The 7,159-nt window shown below is 38.3% G+C and overlaps 1 long non-coding RNA gene across 1 annotated transcript; it reads left to right on the forward strand.

The window, feature by feature from the left end:
- Window positions 1-1,003: 1,003 nt before the first annotated feature.
- On the forward strand, window positions 1,004-6,257 carry LOC133480377 (uncharacterized). The gene is made up of 4 exons (XR_009789253.1): window positions 1,004-1,265; window positions 2,328-2,443; window positions 4,686-4,781; window positions 5,960-6,257. It is a non-coding gene; the product is annotated as an uncharacterized LOC133480377 (long non-coding RNA).
- Window positions 6,258-7,159: the final 902 nt, after the last annotated feature.

Genomic DNA, 7,159 nt, shown 5'->3' on the forward strand with positions numbered 1-7,159 from the left:
CCACTGTTCCATGTTTTCTCCATTTGTGGATAATGGCTCTCACTGTGCTTCGCTGGAGCTTTAGAAATTGCTTTGTAACCCTTTCCAGACTAATAGATGTCGATTACTAGATTTCTCATCTGTTCTTGAATTTATTTGGATTCTGGCAGCTTTTTGAGATCTTTTGGCCGACAGGTTCAGTGATTTCTTGACTGAACAGCTCTGGAGGTAATCAGGCTTGGGTATGGTAAGTGAAAATGAATTCAGCTTTACAAAACATGTGATTAGGCCCAATTCATTTGTGATTCAATGGGGCAATTACTTGTTTTAATTTTTTTCTTAATAAATAAAAGCACAATTTAAAAACTGCATTTTATGTTTACTTGGGTTGCCTTTGTCTGATATTTACATTAGATATTTAAATTTGGAATCTAAGGGGGAAAATAATAATCTGAGAATGGGCCAAAGGCTTTTTCACAGCCCTCTGTGTATACTGGATAATTATTATTGGTAATGATAATACAATATTTTAACACAATACAGCATCAGTATATTTTTGGTAACATTTTATACACTTTTAGCAAATATGATTTAAAAAACTGCAACTGTCGACTGCACTAAAATAAATACCACATTGGCTTTGAAGTCTTTATTTTCCTTTAATACTTGTGCCATCTTTGTTTATGTTAAAATTGCCGGTCCATTGCTGAAAAGTATTCTTTGAAACATGTCCTTTGACATCGTCTTTTTGATTCACCTGTGATTTTTATACAAAATCAGTGACCGCCTTCTCTCTGGTTTACTGAGGACACAAGCACTTAAGCAGGTCTCCAGCTGTACTTATTATTATTTTTTGTTCTTTTATTGAGTAAGGGCTGTCCTTTGTGCTATAGAACAAGAATAAGCACAATAAATACAAAAGGACGGCACGATGGCCGACTGGTTAGAGCGTCAGCCTCACAGTTCTGAGGTGCGGGGTTCAATCCCCGTCCCCGCCTGTGTGGAGTTTGCATGTTCTCCCCGTGCCTGTGTGGGTTTTCTCCGGGCACTCCGGTTTCCTCCCACATCCCAAAAACATGCATTAATTGGAGACTCTAAATTGCCTGTAGGCATGACTGTGAGTGCGAATGGTTGTTTGTTTCTATGTGTCCTGCGATTGGCTGGCAACCAGTTCAGGGTGTACCCCGCCCCCTGCCCGATGACAGCTGGGATAGGCTCCAGCACGCCCGCGACCCTAGTGAGGAGAAGCGGCTCAGAAAATGGATGGATGGATGGAAATACAAAAGGTTGAAAACAATTTAATTTAAATAACAAAGTTGTGAATATGAAGATGTTAACCTTTGATGCTCTTGTAAAATTCCCAAAATGTTTCACACTTCAGGTTGTAAACTTTCACTCAAAGTCCGGATGTAATCATAAAAGCACTTAGATCTTTAATTAGTCCTATGTCAAAATGAGTTTAAGTAAATTATTTGAGAAGGTTCCTTTCAAACACAGTCTGTAAAACTTCAGGTGGTTAATATGGTTGAAAATGTGCAATATGGAAGATACAGGGACTAATATTGTGCTGTTCTTTTGTTATAGAGTGCCTTTATTTGATCTCACTGTGTTATAAGGTGTATTTAATGTTGTAGTCAGTAAGTACAAATGCAATAGTAAAGATAGTCATCACATCTCATGCTCCCTGTCAGTATACAAGCACTGTCTTTATGCACATTGTCTGAGGGATGAGATAAAATCCTACACAACAGCAGGTAAATACGCACAAGCGCGCACAGTGTGAATGACGACATGTCATTTCGCTTGCGAACTTGACATAATGAAACTCCGTCCTCTTCTTTGCTGATGTCATGACAGAATTGCAAGATTGACAGACAATATTTCATCATAAAATATATTACCTATCATTCCAGTAGACAACACTCTACATTTTGAAGTCTGTCTCTGGAAGCAGAACTAATAACCTCATAGCCTGATGAATTCCTTGAACTTTAACAAGAATAAAACGAAATGGAATGTCTTTAAACTTTTGGCTTTTTCTGAAAGCAGGCAGGAAATTAAAAGACGACCGGTAAATATTCTGATCTGATTGATTGCAAATAAAGTAAAAAAAAAAGCTTGCTCAGACTTCCTCAACCACCTTGGGAAATATATAAATTTTACATGCAATTTTACTTTCTCTCTGTAATATAATAGATCACAAATATTTGTGTGTGATGCTCAACAGAACTTTCCATTTAAAATGACACATGAACATTTCACTTTGTCACTTCATCAAAGTGTATTATTATAGTTAACAATACTTACAGTAAGTGTGGTATTTTATTTGTTATGGTATTTACTTGCAGCATGGTGGACGACTGGTAAGCACATCTTTCTCACAGTTTTGACGACGCGGGTTCGAATCCGGCCTTGCCTGTGTGGAGTTTACATGTTTTCCCCCGGTTTCCCAAAAACATGCATGGTAGGTTAACTGAAGACTGAATTGCCCATAGGTGTGAATGTGATTGTGAATGGTTGGTTGTTTCTATGTGCCCTGCGACTGGCTGGCAACCAGTTCAGGGTGTACCTCTCGCTGAGAGTCAGCTGGGATAGGCTCCAGTACACCTGCGACCCTAGTGAGGATAAGCGGAAAGGAAAATGCATGAATGTTATTTACATTTTGTGATGCTCCTTTGTAGCCAAATGAATGATAACATTTGATAAAATATTTTCTAACCAAGCAACCAGTAAATGTCAGCATCTGTGGGCTTAGAAGTGAAAGTTATACAGAGTTGTATTGTGTTTTTGCTTCCCGATGTTTTATGCGCTCTTCTGTTGTTTTTAAATTGTCTTCTCCGCTCTCCTGCGAATGGCCTTAGCAGCTGTAATAATACTGCAGTGATGGGATTATGATGGGTTTATGAGCTAGTTCCAGCAGTAAAATGGCTGGGTTACATTTGGCTTTCCAAGTCAAAACTGGCTGTATGATGGCCACATGAGCCTATTATTCAGTTTGCCCACCTCATAGCAGAGATTGCACAGTAGGCTTTGCATTTGTGTCAGCATAAAAGAAACATCAGGCATCCATGGCCTTATGCGTGCAATTGAACACCTTTTAACATGAAAATGTGGTTGCTATGACATCCGGAATGTTTTGGACTGACCAATTACTGTACTTAAATTTAAAATTATGACTTATTCTTTCCCCCTCCCCCCCCCCCCCTCTCTCTCATTTGAAAACCATGACATGGATTGCTGGGGAAATGTAAAATAACAAGTCACATTTATCATAAATAAAATTTATTATTATTATTAATGTATTTTTTTATTTTTTTTTATTGAACTAGGATTTGGCCTCGCTGTTTGCTGCAAGCCTTGCCCACCAGTCACATCTGACCTGCAGCTCGGTTTTTGCCGACTCATGGCATATTCTAAAAATACATTTTATATAATAAACATTTTTAAATTCATTTTTTCCATTGAAATGAGTTTAAATGCCATTAATTTGTTCCAGCCCCCCCGCCATAACACTAGTTATTTTTGTTATGTATTTTAAATAATGGTAAATAGCACTGTATTGTAAAATCTTAAAATAGAGAAATAAAACAGTAAAAGAAAATGTAACGAAATAAACACGTTTTATAAAGTGTAATTAAGATGAAAGTCACACATACACCCACACACACACACACACACAGAACTTCCAAATATCTTTTGGATGAAACTCAGCACAAATTGTGAGCCAAGCTCCATATTTTACTAAATTTTCACATCCTCTATGGGTAATCACCACACTTTTGTCCTAATACTCTATTACTTTTCAGAGAAAGTGGGAGTCCAAGATTGCTTCAATAGTCACACTTTCTATATTCTTAAATTGTGAAGGTGAATTACTTTATGCGATATCTGAAAAGACCTCCTGCTTGGCTCTGTCCTTGAGAGTGGAATCTATATGAGCGACTCTGCACCATCTGACTGCGGCATTATTATATTTGTGATAAACAGGCCATACAAGTGCAGTGCAAACTCAAGGGTGCAGCCCATCTATCTGCCATCTGTGAACGTCTTGTCATCTGGTTTTAGTAATTACACAGGCGTAAATACAGCCAGGAGACAGTAGTTTGATGGTTGAATAAGATCAATGTGGAAAGTATTCCTGAGTGCCTGGCAAGCTCAAAAAGAACTTCAGGTCAAGTCAAAGCTTTCCTTTCAGGAAGTCTTTTCAGCTTTTATCGCACATGCGTCAAATCTTTCACCTTTGAACTCTTAACAGTGTCTGTTGACCCCTAGTGAAGGCTGACTTCTAATCAGGTGTGTCTGTAAATGGGGAAGACATACGGAATATACGATAATGGTTGCCATTCATGTGTAAAAGGGGCTGTCAGTGTTGTGGCCATTTGTTTACTTAGTCATAATTCTCTATCACTAATCCAATAAAATTTTGTATATTTGGACATGACCCCTCACTGAGAACTGTGCAAGTTGACTTTTCTTACTATTTTCACATTAACTACTTGTCTGCAATTATATTTTGTTACTTGAAGTCAATGTTACAAACTCAAAAATGCTAAAATTATGTCAGACAACAAAAAATGATAGACCACAGTGACAGACCAACCTTAGTATGCGTTTTTCAGTAATCTGTAAGATACAGTAAATTGAACTAAATTGAAATGATCCATCCATCCATCCGTCCATTTTCTTTACCGCTCTATCCTCACCAGGGTCGCGGGCTGCTGGAACCTATCCCAGCTATCATCGGGCAGGAGGCGGGGTACACCCTGAGTCAGGTCCCCTGTGATTGACTGGCAACTGTTTAGGTGGGAAAGGCTCCAGTTCTTGGAACTCTGAACAGGATAAGTGGTAGAAAATTGTTTGATGCATGCACGTTAATTTTCATCCATGGTATCATTAAAATTGTATTTTCCCAAAAACCTCTGGTCTGCTCTAATGAATTAGTAAGCAGAAGTGTAACAACAAACCAGAAGTTAAAACTTTGTTTTATTCTTTGAGGAAACATTGACTATTATTACTTTGTAACAAAAAACAAAAACAAAAAAAAAGTGCTACATAACAGAGACTAGAGTGCATCCAAAGTTGAAGCGAGTTGTCTGAAGACACTGCAGTGAATTAGTTATGGAGAAATTTTTGCTTTCATGTTTTTCTCACAAATATTGCTTTTTTTGTTATGAAGCGAATCTTTTTGAAACTGTACATTTTCACTGCTCCCTAGTTGACCAACTAGTAGCATCTCCTTTTTAGCTTACGACTTAGTCAAAAGGCAGTTAGTGCCTTTTGACTTGAACTGTGGAGTGAAATTGCCTAGGAATAAAGAGGAAGATTTTATGTATGATCATCTTCGACTGAATCACCGTGGAAACAATTCACAAAAGCAGTAAAAAGATGGCCAATAAACAGTTGAGAGACATCACTGAAAGCGACGTTTGACTCTTGAGCTTAACAGGGAGGGTAAAAACACTTTAAATCTTTCATCCCAAGCACTCTATTTTACACTCTTTGGATGAATTTGTTATCTTTATATGTCTGGACAAATACAAGATTAAAGTAGTCTTTATGCTGCATGGGTCATCTGATCTTCACCCATGTCACTGGCATTGAGTAAAACTAACAAAGTGATGGATTGTTCTACTTTGGTGTTCAAGTGCAAAATGCGTTTAATCCATACCTCAATGAAACAGCTTTTTTTTTCAAACAACCAGTTCTATTGAAATGATTGACACTTTTACTCTGCCCTGGGGGTCTGTGTGAGTTTTCCTCCCACAACGAAAGGTAAGGTTATTTCAAGGTGACTTCACTGACACAAGATCAGGACACGGTTGCCGCTCACTGCTCCTCAGTGAAATGTTAAATGCACGATGCATTACACGTGAACAATCAAGAACCTTTACCTTGAAAAGATTGTGAGGTATAAAAATGTGTGCATCTAACTTGCCTGTTTCAAAGTGTGACAAAGTTTCTTGCCTTGTTCACACTTCAGGCAAATGTGCAAAGCCAGTCAACAGCCTGGACGAGACTGGCGAGACACAACGAGAGAAGATCCTGGGTGAGGCTGCGATGATGCGCAGCCAATCAGCTGACGGGATAAATCCACTCGTGCTCTCATTGGTCGATGTCGCGCCAGGAACCAATCAACCAACCTTGTATGATTGCCCGTGGCATGTACAGTACAGTACAGCACAGGCATGTACATTGTGACATTTATGTTTGGTGGTGTGCTGTGAGATTCGTCTAACGTAAAATATGTGCCTTGGTTCAATAAAGTTTGGGAAACACTGCTTTACATAACACAAAAAATAATCTTCTGATTTTCATCTTTCGGGTTCTTTCGTTCTCCTTGAGGTGACCACCTGCTCACTCAGCATTTACGTTCCAATTATCAGTGGCCAAGCTCACAGCTTTCTTTTCCTCACTCATCAGCATTTTGTCTTCCCCGACTGTGTTTGTCTGCCAGCCAGTGCTGATTGCTGACCCGGCAGCACTGCAGATTTGCCATTTTATGCATCTTAGCTGGGAGAGTTCAAGGGCGACAGGTAGTGGAAATTGATGTTTTGTTTTTTGTTTTTTTCTACTGATAATGTGAATGGAACAACCTAATGTTGTTTTTTTTTTGTACGTGTAGTGTTTATTATAGTTGTTAAAATTCTTAGGAAATGGTAGTTTGTAAACTCAGACCTGTCAGAATTTCTAAATGGGGAAGATCAACAGAGGACATACTTTCAAAAGCCTTTAACTGTCATTTTCCCAAACAACTTTCTTTTTACCTTATAATTTAAATGACCCAGGAGGTTCTTTACATAATTGGTTTTAATTCGTTGAACCCACATAAATAAAGGAATTCCCTGGAGTTCACCTACAATAGAAAACAATAGCAATCAACATTGAATAAACACAAACATAAAAAAAAGACTTTTCATGAAGACGAATATCAGCGTGGAGAAAGATCCTTTTGTGTATGCATATACTGAACCCTTCTTTTTGCCAAGCTTTGTTTTATTATATAACCCATCTTTCTCTTCTTCACAACACTACTGAACACATCCAATTTGCAGTAACATTTGAAAATGTGATATCTCTGGCACAAGTGTTTCCTTCTCAATGGACCCAAACTCCTAACGTGACTCAAAAGGCCCACTGTGCTCCCTTGAACAAAACAAGTGGACCGCTGTTAGATGGGATA

The sequence above is a fragment of the Phyllopteryx taeniolatus genome, chromosome 7 (genome assembly GCF_024500385.1).
Source record: "Phyllopteryx taeniolatus isolate TA_2022b chromosome 7, UOR_Ptae_1.2, whole genome shotgun sequence".
NCBI classification, from domain to species: Eukaryota; Metazoa; Chordata; class Actinopteri; order Syngnathiformes; family Syngnathidae; genus Phyllopteryx; species Phyllopteryx taeniolatus.